At 34.7% G+C, this 16,580-nt stretch overlaps 1 protein-coding gene across 1 annotated transcript in view; it reads left to right on the top strand.

The window, feature by feature from the left end:
- The first annotated feature begins 303 nt into the window (after nt 1-303).
- Nucleotides 304-16,580, top strand: part of LOC106051751 (ETS-related transcription factor Elf-1-like) — a 121,743-nt gene continuing 105,466 nt past the window's right edge. Inside the window, exon 1 of the mRNA XM_056043037.1 lies at nt 304-471. The gene's annotated coding sequence lies outside the window, so the exon portion shown is untranslated. The remainder of the gene's footprint in view (nt 472-16,580) is intronic.

Raw genomic sequence — 16,580 nt, 5'->3', positions numbered from 1 at the left:
GTCTCTAATCTCTTGGTTTGTGATGCGGTCTTTGAATGTGAATCCATCACTTTAGCGAATGTAAAAAATTCGTGTATCTATCGTCCCTCCCTACCCCTTCTCCGCCCTCTATTGAGCTTTTTTTTCGTGAATCGCCTTTATATTAATTATATGTCACATTAATTAGCATTAGGGAAGATAAATTTCAGTTCAAAAGTTAACAACAACAAAAAAATTACATTGGTCAAGTGCTAACAGGATTTAAAATAAAACAGTTTTATCATGAGGTACATATTCCTTGTGCTTGAATTCAGGCTGTCAAATTCTACCAGGCTGTAAAAATATCTTAATCGTCAAGTAAACTAAAGGCTTGATAAAAAAAAGGTTATCACATGAACAGAAAATGTTCAAATACTACTCACGAGTGTTCTCCGGAGTGCGTAGAGCATGTTTCTTTCATGTGGATAATAGTTAAATAATTCTCTTATACAAGTAAGTAGTTGTGTTTGTTTGTCACTTGTGTTTTAATGCAATGATTTTAAAAATTGAAGATGACCATTTGGCATTAAAATTTTAACATTAACCATCTTAATATTTAAAAAGGAGTGTAAGGATTAGGCCTATGTTTGTTCCTTATAGACATAAACACGTTTGATCAGTCTTGATATAACTTAGCATGTTTCTCAGATTACAGAGAAGACCGTAGTATAGGGCCTATGTCAATTTGCTCTTTTGCAACCGGAGAGCCCTAAACATTAAAAGACAGTTAGTGTGGAAACACAAACTCAAAATAGGCCCCCGAAGTGGTCCACCCAGGCAGGTAAAAGGCAGGTATCAATATATTCAGAGACAAATGACAGAGAAGAATGGAGATATAAGGTTGACAGATCTTGTGTGGTGCCCCAGCGGTCCAGCAGACAAAAGGCAATGTGAAAGTGAATGTGAAGTTAAATGCGAACCTGGTCTAACCTATGTCTTAAAATGAATATCTAATTGACCTAATTGTTTTTTAAAGGGTCATTCTCTTATTCAAATCCTCAAAAAATGTTTACGAGATCTAAACGGGACGGACGGACAGACGGACAGATGGACAAACATTTCACACAAAACTAATAGCGTCTTTTCCCCTTTCGGAGGCCGCTAAAATAATTCCAACTGTATAGACACAATACACTTCACAACATTTAGGTCAAACAGTCATACTGCAGTACTTTTTAACAATGCTTTACTCATACAGTTCTTTGGTCGCACAGTGACATAATCAAATTACCATATTAAGTGACAAACAAAACATTGTAAAATTCCTATTATTCATCATGTTTACCCTTTATTTACTGCCTTCAGATATGTTTTTCTTTAACATCTTAAAATTACACAATGACCTTAAGTATATGTTTTTATAGGTCTTTATATTGGATTTTTTAACGCCCATGTTGACCACATATTGACCAGATATAGGTCAAGACAAAACAGATGTATTTTTAGATGTAAGTTTACAGTTTTACTCCAAATTCTTTGGTCATTGCTAAGAGTGTCTTGAATATTTCTTAGATATTAGGTCTTTATATTTCCCCTTCAGTTATCCCTGACTGTGTTTGGCAGTTGTGGCACCACACAAAATTTGTCGACCATCTTTCTCCATTCCTCTCTGCCTTTGGCCTCGACAGGCCCGTCTAATCTTTTATGTTGTCTTCCCATCGCTTTCTTTGTCTGCCTCTTTTTCTTTTTTCCTGGTACTGTTCCCTGAAAGAAGGTCTTAGCTAAAGCACTAGAGGGGTGAGGATCAAGGACGGCCGCATTAGTAACATTCAAACGCCGCCTCTGGTAATCTCAAACGTAAAAATTGTTCGTGCGAGGCGACATTTATTAGTGATCGTCATTCTCTCTATTTACAATTCTATTTGTCTTGTTTATAGACCTGAAAGTCATATTTTAGAGAATGTTACAATCTAACAGATGCTCTAAGTTTTAATGTTTATTTTGTCGTGGCAAAGCAATTAACAAGACTCATTGTTTACGATTGACTCACTAGCTGTCCATTGTAAAGTAAAAGGAAAGTCCCCCTTTCAGACCTTGCAATCTATGGGGCAGATGATATTAAGATCATCTGTTTCTATGGCCAACGGTTAACGAGCAGGGTGTCATGTGGCCAGCACAACGACCAACCGAGTTTACTTTCCCCAACTAAAGTCATGTACCCATTAGAGTTGGATGGACTCAGGGGCGCCCTAAAAAATCAAAAATTCAAAATCTCTTCACCGAGATTCGAACCCAGGACCACAGGTTCGGAACCCAAGCTCTTAACCACTCAGCCATCGCTCCCCTAGCTGTCCTTTTGACGTATTGATTATTACAATCGTTGATTTTTAAGTAACTTCTATAACTAGGTCAACACTTCGGCAGCCAGTTTCAAGCAGACTGTATATTTTTAGATATATTTAAAAGGATACACGATATTCTTGGCTTTGATTTGTATGATCTCGTCCCTGCACTTAGATAACTGCGCTGTTCCAAGAACAGGAGATAAATTTTCCAGAAAGCCAAACATTTGATAGCACTCTACTTCCGCCATGATTACGACATCAGTATGCTCTGGTGTGTGGGCTTTACACCCTTGCTTGGACACACACACATACACAGTATTAATCAGATATAGAGTAATAAAAAGAAGGTTAAAATGAGATGACTTAAAAGTAAAAGTTTATATTTACAAAGCTTATATCATTTCACTCTCTCTGTCTGGTAAAAAGTTTGTACACATTATTTCTCCCACACCCAATCTCGGATCAAACTGAAATTTTGCACAATACTTTCTTGCATCTGACCAAACAAAAATCTCTAAAAAAAATAAATCTAACCATTTAGTTAATTAACTATTGGTAACTAATTATTTAATTTGGTATCTCGAACAAGGGAAAGAAATTGTAGACTGAAGTAGTGGTATAATCTGAATTAGTCCCCTTTATAGGTTTCCGCTTTAAACTAAGTTTGAAACAAACAATACATAACTAGACAATATTTTCTAGTCATAAGCGCCTCACTAGCAGAGTGGTTAAGTCTGTTGGTTTGAGATGGCTTGAGCCATTAGTTCACATTCAGATCGTTCCAAACAATTTTTTTAAAATGCTTTTCAAAGCGGTTACGATAAAATTCCCCCAGATATCCTTTTCCTCCCCCCCCCCCTTTACGCCATGTTACCAGATGGCCTATCTAAATGATAGGATCATAGCGTATTGAGAAATCTTAAAGCATGAAAGAGCGGTAAACAAAAACAACTGATACAAATCTTTTAATCGCGCCTATTTATTATTGTTGGTCTAGAGCTATTAAACATTTAATTACGTGCCTGATCCAAACTAATTGATGCAATTACATTCCGTATAAGCTTTTTTTTTTGTTTGTTTTTGTTTTACTATAAATCTCATGTTCGCCTTAATATAGACATATCAATAGATTGGCACGACGCTTAATTTATTGTGATATTTTATATCTTATCTTCTTATCTTATATAATACAGACGTTACTTCAAAAAAGAAGATGATTACGTCCTACGCGTCATGCATTTAGTCATGCATATTAACCAACGACTTGAACTCTGCAAAGTCACTGGTTTTCCTGGCTAGCTCAGGCAACCAATTCCATGCTCTAATAGCACTAGGGAAGAAGGAGTGTTTGTACAAATTTTTCCTAGCATATGGGACGAGAAATGTACCTTTATCTTTGTGTCTTTCAGAGTATTTTATTAATTTTTTTTTTTTGTATTTGAAGATTATGGTTCATTGTTTTATGTATAATTGCTACTTTACTTTTGAGTTTTCTGTCCTGAAGGCTTTCTAAATTTAGTGATTTTACTAAAGGTGTTACTCTAGTCAAATGTGAATATTCGTTTGTTATGAATCTCACTGCTCTATTTTGTGTCTTTTCCAGTTTCCTAATGTTTTCTTGAGTTGAGGGGTCCCAATCGGAGGATGCATATTCTATTATTGGCCTAACCAAGGTTAATATAAGGTTAATATAAGGTAATCGATAGTAAGAATCTCTTTGCTTTAAACGTATAGTATGATGTTCTTATTGTTTTGTTTTAATTTATCATGAATATACATCCGCCGCTATTCCCAAAGACGCTGCAGACGGTATCTATTAAATCAATTGTTCTCTTGCGTGACCTTTTTAAAAAAAAAGATTTTGTAACATCTATCTTGCTTGTTGCATTCTCAGCGCGTTCTGACCTAATCACTGTTATATGGCAAATTTCGTATGACTATCAATACGGTTCCATGTTTTTTGAGTATCCGTTCTGCCTTTAGGCGCTCAGCAAACGTAACTAGAGTCGGGTTTTTAATTTGAGCCCCATTGTTAGGTAGCCAAGCGATTTATGTCTCAGCCACTTCGGTGTAATTAATTGCTCACTAATTACTCCCGCCTATAGTGAGGTACTGTGTAAAATAGACAATTGTAAAATATTTTCCTCTCACAGTTTCGATGAAAGCGGTGCTGAGAGTTCCAGATTTGCGTTGACCCAAGAAAACCAGTTATATTTATTGAACATATATATATATATATATGTAATATTCTCTGACTTTGTCATGGAATCTCTCTTCAAATAATTTTTTTTTGTATAGAATTGAAAAACTGAGATAGTTCTACAGAGTAATTGGACACTTTTACATTCTCTTTCAACGTCAGATAAACAAATGTTTCAACACCAAGAAAATGTTGAACCGAATTTTTAAAAAGCAACAAAAAAAAAAGACAACACATCTATAGACAGTAGCCCCCGAAAAAACAGGTAACTTTTAAACCTCACTGATATTAATTTGAAACTATCAGCTGAAGGTTTTGAAACAAAACAGCTTGAGACTGGAATAACCATAAGGAGGCGTAATCCCACCCAAAAAAAAAAAATTCTTTTAGTAAGAAAAACATCAAAATCTTAAAAAAAAAAACCTAACAAAAGTTCTTTTGTGAATGCAAGCTTCTAAAAGTTCATAAGTACATTCTGTTCAAAAATATGGAACATCATATTTGACTTCTTTAAAAAAAAATTATCATTCAAATACTTCTCATTTCCTTCAAAACTAGGTCACATCTCCTTTACTGAGTGTATAGAATTAAAAACAACTTTCTCATTTGAAATGTCCACTATTAAAAGATATAAAACGAAGATTTTGGTTACAATCTAATGCGATTCGTTTGAATAAACAACCTTCCAAGAAAAAGCTATACTAAATAGAATACCAAATAGAATAATTATTTTTGAAACACACTTCCTTAGCTGACAAAAAAAATATTGTCACAACCTATTAAATGACACAATTTTCTGGACAATGAAAACAAGATGGCAGGCGTAGAGTCGTGCTCGTGGTTCAGCCCCAGGCAGTGTGGTATTTATTGACATGGGAACAAGTCACAGCCTATTGGCTAACAGAAGGTAGACAGAAAACACAGTTATATCCTGTTTATCCAATGTTTCCCTAGAAGGACGAAATAAGATTTATATATGTATATAGTCAATGGCACTGAAATATTATCTGCCAATGTTACAAGTCTAACAAAAGACACAAGTCTTTTTTTTAAAAAAAAGCGCTTTTCAGTTCAAGATTTATGTAAGTGGAAGCCCTGGAAAAAGACGTTTGTGAAGGTCCATTCCATTTTTTTGAAAGCTAAAATAAAATCAACTTATTAATAATATTAATTATATCTAGAAGAATGAATATAGTGCGATCGCATGCGTATGAATTTCAAATATAATCTCATTTTCTTTCTTTCAAAAAAAGATTAATACATATTTTAGTGTTACAAATATATTTTAGAGTTTGTGGGGGGAAAATCCTGGGTTGACTTTGCATTTGTATATTAAATGTACGATACAAGCGGACATTTCTTAACTACGACAGTGTTGCCAACTGTAAAATTTAAAGTAAAGCCGGTACAATAGCAAGGAAAATCATTTATAAATTAAAAATGTAAAAGTTTATGTCGAGTGGAAATTCCTATTTAAAAAAAAAAATCTCTATTGTGGGGTCGGTCTCTTGTGGAGACTACGTGTAAGTAGCCACACCTACCCTCCCCTTAGATCCAGCCCTAGGCTGATAAAAAAATAAAATGCAGTGTTTCTCAAACTTTTGCTGGTGAGGCCTCACTAAACAAGAAAAACTTCGATCGTAGCGGGGGACCTTGGGGGAAAACAGTGTCTCGGTGCGATCTGAAATAACTTTTATAATCAAATAAATTAAAAGATACAATAATTATAACACAATTTTCCGATAGTATTTTGCATTTATATTTACAAACATGTTTAGTATCTATATTTACGAATTTATTGAAGCTAATCTATTTAGTCCTGTTTTGTCGTAGTTCAGTTAGTAAACTAGAAAATTTTTGTATTTTTTTCTGGAGCTATTATTGGAAAGTCAGCAGGTTCCCCTCCATTGGGTCAGAGGAAGCGCTGTAAGCTCCCCTTAGTGCCAACGTGTTTCTGCGCTCTGAACTCACTATTAGTCATGGTATGAAGAGCGCGAGTCAAAAATTTAAAAAAAAAAAAAAGAATGGTACAGGTCAATATTGATGGTATTAGTGTTTTCTTGCAATAGAGCACACTAGACAATCTATTAAAAAAGAAAGGTGCCGATTAAAATTAAGTCTAATAAAAAAAGATGCCAGAACATGCAATACTATTGCATTGGTAATAATATCATTTTACTTGTTTAATAATCAAACAGGGATTGATAACTACAATAAAAATGTAGTATGAATTGATAACTAAAATAAAAATATTGTAATAACTTTAGTGAAAATATTTTTAGAGGCGCTTTGCAGAAAATTAAATATATATATATAATTTTCCACTCCATTGTTTCCTCATAGTCTTAAAAAAGCTGCACATAAATTACATATTTTTGTTTTGGTATCAAAATAAAATTGAAATCACTTTGTGTCTTGCCAAGTCTTATTTCTAAAGCAAAAAAAAAACAACAAAAACGTCTTCTGGAGATTAGGTATAAAGTAAACTACTAAGACACATTTTAGTTTTCTGAAATTTTACATAGAATGTTGTTGTCGTCTGCCACATGAAATATTTAACTATTGATATAACATAAAAAAAACAACAACTTAGAAGTGAGAATTTCAAAACAATGTTTACTTTACTGTCTGCTCGTCCGTCTGTCACGTTTTTATATCACGGAAATTAGAAAAAATATTTGTATCCGATATCATGATATTTTAGATCTTAATAAGTTGTAATGCAACGGCTACTCTTTTTGTTGTCTGAAAATATACCCCTTAATGTTTAAAATTAAATATGCAAGCAATATTATTCATAAATAGATATTTCTTTTGAAAGAAAAATTTTAGGGGAGATAAGTTTTAAGTATTAAGGTATTTACACGGGTTCGAAATCCACACTTCCACTTGAGCAGAAATGTTGTTGTTTTTTTTCATTGCTTTTGTAAAGGCAGCACGGAAAAGTCGCAGATACCAACCTCCCCTTACTGGTCCACACACACCCAAAACTAAAAACAAATACAATTTCAGCAGACAAAATAACGATTATTGGATGAAAATACTACATTAACTTTTATTCACCTATTTGAGGTGTTGTTGAACCTACGTGTATAAACACAATCTAATGTATAACTAGGTACAGTTAGATAAGGTTACATGGTTTGGACCCTCCAGCATAAAAATGAGAATGATGACGAAAAATAATGTACATAATTAATTGCATGTTATTTTTTTTTAAATGATTAAGCCTATTTACTAATTCTTTGTCTGTAATGAGTAGGCCTAATGATAATGAGTTTAGATCATCATCTTATCTCAATAGAGATAAAAGGCATTGTTATCTAAAGATGTTTGTAAAATGCTTTACATGTTTCGGATATTCCTTCAGAGTTGAAGATAATTGAGTTCCTAGTCCGAACTTCCCGCTGTTCAACGGGGGTGGGAGCGGGCAGGATTTGAACTTGGGACCATTGATAAGTCCGAACGACAGTCCAGCGCGCAAACCGCACAACCAGGCAGTCATCGAATCGAATTCCGTGGTTCGTGCCCCTGTTTATTGCGTTACCATTTTTCTGGAGGATCCGGGAGAGGGCGGTAGGGGCGATCGCCCCCCCCCCTCCCCACTCGGCCGAACTTTAGTATAGAATTCACACAATTTGTATATGAATTTATGACTTATGTTAATAATATATACTAATTATTTATATTTCAACCTATTATAGATTATTCCCCCCTCCCCCACGCTAGTATGTTGTCCTATTTTGCGGGGTCAGGAAGATGCAATTAGTTTTGTGTGGCCTGTCTGTCCGTGTGTCCGTCCGTCCGTCCCGTTTAGATCTCAGAAACTAGAAGAGAAAATGACAATCGGACATCATGACATTTTACATCATTCAAAGTTCTGATGCAAAGGTTACTTTTTTCTTTTTCGAAAGTGAACCATCTAATTTTTTAAATTATATATGCCAGCAGACTTTTAAAAAAATTACACCACTTTTCAATGAAAAACTTCAGGGGAAGTAAGTCTTATTAAAAAGTTCACAAGCTTCTTCATTAATAAATCAAGCTTAATTCATAGATTCGCGCATTGGTAAAAAGAAAATTGCATCTAAGATCACAATTGAAAAATTATCAATGAATCACTATAAAATAGATTTTCCATTTATTAACTAACTCAAAGAATAGAATACTGATTCAAATGTTGTTTTTTAAAAAGAAATTTTAATATGCTTCGTTTTCGATTGTAAGTTTAAATTAAAAAAAACAACGTTATAGCAAGCAGTTTTCACACATCCTCATTAGGCTATACACTTGACAACAATCTAAATTATAATAAATAGAGGCCAGACATAGGTCTAGATTTAGATTTATTTGTATTAAACAATTTGAACAAAATTTTCATTTATAATCCATTAAGAAAATAGATTATCTTTTAACAGCTTACAGGTGCACTATAACCCAGTAGTAGGCCCACTAATCCTGATCATAATATTGACCTAGATGATTTAGCTCTAGTAGATCTAGATTCTATTTATAGATTTCTAGATCTAGTCTAGTTTCTAGTCTAGATTAGGCTATAGATTTAGTTTTGGATCTTTATTTAGAGTCTATTTAGTCTAGACCTAAACCTAGCCTAGGATGGCTGCTTGGTCGTGCGGTTTGCGAGCTGAACTGGTTTTATCGATGGTCCCGGGTTCAAACCCTACCCGCTCCCATACTGCGTCGTCCTGCGGGAGGTTAGCACTCGGAAGTAAACTATCTTCGACTCTCAAGGAACAGCGGAAACGTGTAAAACATTTTACAAACATTTTCTAGATTTTACTTTTGAGTAAAAATCAATAAAAGTAGGTAATCAGGTTCAACAGAAAAAAAAAACTAGCAATAGTGTTCATTGGAACATATTTCAAGAAAGTTGATGGGGAGGGATAACACCCTGAGCTAGCTCACTAGTAGCCACCGACACTGTATCGGAAGGTTTCCATGCTGATCTTCGGTGATCACTTAACGCGACTCTGCTTATTCCAGTAGGGTTAGAAGAGTCTTATCAAAGACGACGTTTTGCACGGTTTGCTTTGATGTGAAAAATAACGCCAAATTTCTTTAAATGATCAAAACATTGGTGAATTTGATGGGACTGCCTCTGAGTTTGTGTGATAACACAAACTCTTTTTATAATCTTGTTTATTTTTATTAATTGCTTGGGAAACAAAGGAGTTCTTTTTGTTTGTCGGTGTCTTGTAGGGTCTATCTCTTTTACGATGGTAAAATATCAAACTCCTGACCCAAAGGGTGATTTTTTATTTATAGACTCCTTTTCGCTTTCTGATGAATGTTTTACTCAATAAGCTGTGAAGAGTTTCTGTACATCAAACTTGAATTGTGTTTCCAAACATTGAAATATTAATTTATAATGTTATCCATGTGTTGTAACTAAAAATGGGTCAGTAGGATATTAGTTATGTAATAAAGTAAACACAGCTAAATCCAGAATCTCGTGAAACTCCACCCGTTGGATTCACTAACATTTATTTCCTTGTAAATTGTCACAGTTAATGATTATTATCTTTTTTTTTTTTTTTTCAAAAATTCTCAAAAAAATGAGACCTACAAAATGTGTAGCTTCTATGGTAGAAAAAAACAACATCCGGTTTAACGGGATTGAATTAATAAAATATTGTTTATGGACTGTCGTGTGACTGGCTCGTGCAGACAAAATTCTTTAGAGCTCTTTATTACTAAAAAAAATTTTTGGTTAACAGCCCTCTCTCACCTCACCTTTACACATCCCATTCTTCCACCTGTCGTGTCAGCCCCCAGACACCATGCACCACCCCCTCTATAAGTACCAGTGATTATTAACCTCAATTTGAGACTTGCAAAACTCGGGTTTAAGAAAAAAAAAACCATGAGGTGACCTAAAGGAAAGATAATAGAGTCTAAAGCACAAGCGTTCCACGACGTTATAAAAATAAGACAGCTATTACCCCACTTTGTAATTTTCGTTAGGATTCACCAAACCGTAACTGTGAGTTTTCCTGGGTTATTTTTAGCAACGGAAGTGCTGATTACTGGAATCGGTCGTGACCTTTGACATGAGACATCCAAAGTGCACACTGTGCACATAAAAGGCGATAAAATGGGGAGGGGGAGTTGGAGGTGCATGGGACGAGGGAAGATATGAGACGGGAAAAGTTTGAGACAGGGGTGGGCACGGTGGTTCTTATTAACTTCCGCTACAACATAGTCTCTCACCCCCCTTCCCTTTACTTCAGTTTTATTTCCGCTGGATATATAAAAAAAATATTAACACTCAAGTTAATAAATTACAATATAATTTGCAGACAGGAAGGATTGTATTTTTTTTTTTTTAGAAAACCGGTGTAACTTAGTGTGGTTATGCCCAGGTCGTGATAAATAAATAAAACTACTTCTGTCATGTATTCTATAGAATGGCATTACTCTAGCCGAGTCTAGCCCTTCGAGTAGCAGCGAACTCTTGTCATAATGAGACGTATGCATGGTCTAATATTCGAACTAGGTTTGAAACTATTCAAAATACTTTTTTTTCCCAATATTTATTGTTTATTGTCTGTATTTCTGGTATCTTTTTTAATAGGTCGCTAGCTGGCTCAAGAGGTTACATGATCTCTTAAATAAGGAAAATACAAATGTAGACTAAACTGTGAATGTTATAATTGAAGAATCATTTATAGAAAATAAACTAACAATGCGAATCTATCTATCTATCTATCTATTTTTCTTTCTTTCTATCTATCTATCTATCTATCTAACCTATCTATCTATCTATCTATCTGTATTTCTGTATATCTGTATACATTTCTTTCTATCTATCTATCTATCTATCTATCTATCTATCTATCTATCTATCTATCTATCTATCTATCTATCTATCTATCTATCTATCTATCTATCTATCTATCTATCTATCTATCTGTATATCTGTATACATTTCTTTCTATCTATCTATCTATCTATCTATCTATCTATCTATCTATCTATCTATCTATCTATCTATCTATCTATCTATCTATCTATCTATCTATCTGTATATCTGTATATCTGTATACATTTCTTTCTATCTATAAAGAGAGAGAGAGAGATGACAAGTGTAACAAAAACCAACATATCTGTCAATCATTTCTTCTATGGACTACTTATGCATGCCCTATCATTCTTTCTTTCAGCACCTGACTATATAAGTTATTATCTCTTGTTTGTCCTGTCTTTATTTCTCTGTGTTGGACGTTAATGTTGTCTCCTCATGGAGCCTGACTATTAAAGGTCGGTGAGATGGCATAACTGGCTTGGTTTCCTATCTAAACCTCTACTGAAGTATCGTCCCTGTGTTCCGAACTTGTCCAACTGGAAGAGCCCCAAGACCTACTACCACTTGGAAAGTGAAGGCCATTTTTAACCTTTCCAATCACAGATGTTTCCACAGGGGCGTCAAGAGATTTGGAACTCCTTATGTTGTAGGTACAGAATGTAGCATCACTTTTTACAGCCTTTTATGATATTACCAAATCGCTTTTTAAAGTCTTGAGATTGAGTAAATACAAAATTTTTATGAAAAAAACTTGCTAAATAAATGTATGAAATCGCAAAATTTAAGTACAACCGTATCTTAAGGCTGTTTTCAAAACGGAAGATTAATGAGGAGTGCAAAATTTCCAGTGGCTACGCAGCCCCAGCTGTGATCTACATATTTTGCCACATCCAGGGCAAGCATAACCATTTTCCACCGGTGGTCGTTTAAGATTTTCTTTTCGCCGTCTGCGTCTGTCCTCGGCACTGGATTTTCTTTTGGTGTCAAATGTGTATCCAGCGACCTTTGTGAGTGACCCCCAGCTGTCTCGCTCTGAGGCCGCATGCTGCCAGATGATCTCTTCTATGACAACTGAGACAAGTTTGCGCCTAATCTGGTCTTTAAACCGTATACTAGAGTATCGAAAGATCGTTTGTTTGTTAGCCTTAAAGCAAGGCCAACTTCACAAAGCGAAAGGATAATTTTGTTTTCTTTTTGGCAGATTTTTTTTTTTTTACAAATGTTTTGGACGGACTACATCAACTCCAAAGTTCTTAAAAGTAAAATTAGAATCTGGAAATTTCTAAGACAAGTATAGATCTGATGTTGAGTGTCCAATAGATCTAGTTCATGAAGTAGACCAAAGATTTTAGTGCATCGAAAAGTAAATAGAGAGTTGAGTGACATTGATATTCATCATGCATGTTAGTAATAAAATACTGGATCAGACTCTCCAAAGGTTGAAACATATTTGCGTTATTTCAGTGAGAATAGTTTGGATTGAGAGATCTGCGAAGAACTGAACACACATAAAGATCGCGGTAATGTATCTCTATATATAGCCTCGGAAATTTGATAGAGAGGAAATTCCAACTTCTTGTCAAAGAGAAAAAAAAAACTAAAGAAAAGAAACTTTGTAGAAAATAAGGCACCTCATCAAATGATCACAAATATTTTCTAGCGAACCTGATTGGAAAGTTGTAGTACAAAATAAATAAGGAAACTATTTCCAACCGTATGTAAATAGGCCTTCACCTCATCTATTCCTGAGATAGGAAACCAAAGTTAAAATGTCATAGCTTCACAAAAATACATGCAACCGGGATCCGTTTGTCTGTCACTCCGTTTCTATCTCTCTTATCGTATCTTATCTTATATATTACAGATATATATATATATTGATATAGATATAGATAGATAGATAGATAGATAGTTTTATTTTTTTTACCAAAAAGTCTCTTTTTTCTAGTTCTGGTAAAGCATATTATTACAGTTTGTCACCTAGTATGAACTTGAAGATAAGTCATACGAAAGGTTGACGATATATTTAAATATCCAAGAGCCTCGCACTTTGTTCAGATGGTCAACGAATATAAATCACACAACAGAGACATTTCTCCATTGTGCTTTATTTCAAGAATTCGAAATGCTCTCCCAGCCAGATGGGATTGAAGAGAAGGTCCAGATCGTGTGATTGTCAAAAGAGTTGAGCCGAAGGCTCTTCGAACTCTAGGCGTGTAAGCCTGCTTGAACAAAAGTTCTGTCAGGAAGAGGTCCAAGTCAATGTTTATGTACGACATTGCTCTTTCCGATATATCCGGTACGCATGGACTAGAGGCCGAGCATACCGAGAACCCCCGCCATTTTCCTATGTTTTACCAAGCAAACCGTACAGGACTCGCCATTAGTGTAACGGTCTCTTGAGGAACGGCGCATGGATTATCGACAGGGACGTGGAAGCTCACTTTTCATTCCGCATTGTGCAATGGGAAAGCTCTCGCATTCCCTTCCATTTAACCAAACAGGGAGATAAGCCTTGTTGTTCATTTGGTATGAGTGTTGTTTTTTTTTAAATAGCTTTTTAATAGTGCAACTTGATGCTTATACCATGTTCAGAGCAATGGTGCAATCCCATTTCTGGAAGGTTTTCCGGGCTGCCTTTAGGCGCTCAGTAAACAAAACTCTGCTCGAGTCGAGAGTCGAACCTCGAGTTCCCTTAATAGGTAGTCAAGCCAAGTTCAAGTGTACTTGGTCTTTCTGCTATACATCCCACCAGAGTGTATCAGCGGAGTATCCTGTGTACATCGATACACTGATAACTAAACAAAACAAAACAAAACATAATTCATTGCGATATAGTTTACGTATTTGTCAGGTTACCTCCCCCCCCCTCCCATTATAACAATTAGAAAAGCAAAGTTACAATTACTAAATTTCATGAAATAAAATAAAATAACTAAGCAAAACTGTAGTTGCCATTTTCTACCAGTCGCTTGGTTCTATTCCATTTATAAAGTTTAGTGAATTGCTGAATTCTTAATAGAAGAGTAGCATGATAAAGCAACTATAGATACCTATAGATATGCAATTTTTTTAGTTTTAAATACAGGAAATAATGCTTGGCGATAAAACAAAAATTCTCCCCAACTCTCCCCCCTCCGAAAAAAAAATGCATGCCCATGCATAGGATGCTGTTGTGTAGTTCAAGGATAAGATTCTTGTTGTGTGCTGTCAAAACTATTGCTAAGTCGAAACTGTATGACAAAATTAAAAAGAAACATTTTTTTTAAACTCTCATATAATTAGAAACAACAATGTTTGAACTAAATACAATAAATGAATGCTTGAAGCTAGACTTCGACACTTAAGTATTAACTAGTACACCTTAGTATGTTGTACAAATGAGTGCTCATTTCATTTTTATTTAGTTGGCAACTGTGAAGTTCAATCTAGCGTCCTTGAGAGTGTGGAAGTTTTCATGAAAATCTCCAATATCTGTGCACGAAAATATGAAATTGTTTTTCTTTCAATTTTTTAAATTATTTTTTCCCCTGAGGTCTTGCCTAAAAATAAAACCATTTCACAAAGTAATTTGACTATCTGTTCTCCTTGTCCAGTTCTTGGATACCTAACAATTAATGCGCCATTTAAACTTCCTTTTCAGTTTTGTAACAAGATATTTTTTTAAATTACATAATATTTAATTTCCTGCTTAGTTTTTTTTAAACACTAAATAAATATGAATGCCCCAATTTTAATGGAACTTTCTTTTTTTTTTTTTTTGATAACAAAAAAAAAATCAATAAAATATGCAAAGAATAAAATATTCTGGCTGTGAATAAAATTAATATTAAAAAATCAGATTTGTATGCTATGGCTAAAAATTTCAGTGAGTTCTCCAAGACATGATTCAGTCAAAATGCGTGACCAAATAATTAGAGGAACTGTGAACTGTAACGTATATTCAAATATTCAGAACATATACATCGTACAATAAAGATAACCAGGTTACAAAATCAATAGTTTGTGTGAAAACACAAACTCAAAATCGCCCCCTGAGATGGCCGACACAGGCAGGTAAAAAAAAGGCAAGTTTCAATATTTTCTGCAAGAATATCAGAAGTCATGAGCTTCAATTCATCAACAACCACAATCCCATCGACGTCTATACAAAAAGACGAGTGCGTGTCCAAAAGTGTTACCATGTATTGTTTTATTGATAGGCCGAGTGAAGACCTGATACCATACGGAGATATATTAACTGTAGTATTTCTCATTTTAAAGTTAATATTCATATGTATTCAAAGAACTGATTGTTATGTAGATATGGTTCAATGTGAGCCAGGTCTAACAGATGTATCTAATAGATGTTTTTTTTTTTAACGGCCATGGTTTCATGGTTTCAATTAAGAAACCTTTCTCTTTGATTATATGGTTCGTCCATCGTGGTTCGATGATGACCACTTTGTCATCCAGGGGGCTGAGGGCTTTGCACTGTGCCTCATCATGTGGCTGGTGAGACCTATGTGAGTCCGGAAAGTTCGACTTCACACTGGTCAGGTTATCCCAGCTGGAGCTTGTGTCATTTGCTTTTCTTCTCTGGCGTTTTTCTTCTGCCAGCGTTGTTCTCTTTTCCTCAGCAACCTGTGCGCCAGTTTTCACAGCGCGACGCCATGCTGCCCTGTCATGTGCCTCGGTCTCCCAGGTGGCTGGGTCTATGCTGAACGCCTTCAGAGAAGCTTTGAGGGTGTCCCTGAAGTGTTTTCTTTGACCACCTTGCGAGAGAGTTCCTTTGATTAAGTACTGTAAAGAATCCCTAATTTGTACTTCTCTTATACAAATTAAATACTGCTTATGAAACTTTGTTTAAAGTATATTCGACTAAATATTACAGACTAAATGAAGTCTTTCTCTTAACAAATATTTGTAACCAATTTCTTTAAAACTGTATCACCTTGTATAACACACAAAAAAACAACTTTAGTTTAAAAATTATATAAAATGTTTTAAAATTATTTTTCGACTCTGCGGTACCGTTTACACACACACACACACACACACATGGGGTAACAGAGTCTCCTCTATTTGATTGAAATAAGGAATAGATCTAGTTGTAAAAAAAAACATATTGTAATTTTAAGAAAAAAACTATTTGCATATTTAATCTTTAAAAATTAAACTTTTCTCTTCTACAAAACAAAATGTAGACATTGCACTGGAGCTTTGCAAGGTCTAAATATGGTATCGGACTTTAATATTTTTTTATCATATT

This window comes from Biomphalaria glabrata, chromosome 10 (assembly GCF_947242115.1).
Source record: "Biomphalaria glabrata chromosome 10, xgBioGlab47.1, whole genome shotgun sequence".
Classification (NCBI taxonomy): Eukaryota; Metazoa; Mollusca; class Gastropoda; family Planorbidae; genus Biomphalaria; species Biomphalaria glabrata.
This window is presented reverse-complemented; position numbering and strand designations above follow the sequence as displayed.